Source organism: Suricata suricatta, chromosome 5, assembly GCF_006229205.1.
Source record: "Suricata suricatta isolate VVHF042 chromosome 5, meerkat_22Aug2017_6uvM2_HiC, whole genome shotgun sequence".
NCBI classification, from domain to species: Eukaryota; Metazoa; Chordata; class Mammalia; order Carnivora; family Herpestidae; genus Suricata; species Suricata suricatta.
In genome coordinates, this window is record NC_043704.1 from 94,316,990 (window position 1) to 94,317,528 (window position 539).

The following is a 539-nucleotide window of genomic DNA, read 5'->3' on the forward strand; positions in this document are numbered from 1 at the left end:
AAATTTTAACAAAAGCGAGGCCCTACTTCCCTTGTAGGGGTCTTGCTGGATTGAAAGCAGCTCAGAAAGTCCTCCTGACCTAGAGTGCACTCTTCTTCTATTTTCAAATTTTAAACACACACTGGTTAACTTCAAGAGGGCTCTGTACAAAAATGTTATTGTTTTCCTAAGGAGGTCTTATTGAGTGATTGATATTTTGAGGGCTTTCCAACACAATGATTTCTTTGCTAAAAACAGAGTGTACTCACTCATTTTGGTATTTGTTTGCAAACCAACCTGATAGTCTGAACCCCGTCCATATTCCCTTCCCACACTCTCCCCCCTCTCCCATCCCCCTGCTAACAAGTGGTGGCCCGTTCCTAGCATACAGATTATGATCTGTCATTCATTAGGACTTCAAAGCCTACCAAAGAGTTTACTCCCTTCAGTAGCTAATTCTCCTTTTTCCTGAAAATCCATTTGTGGGCTGGTGGAGAATATGAGTCTACCCTTTCTCTTTCCAGAGATACAAACATCCAATAGCTCTTATGCCATAGAGA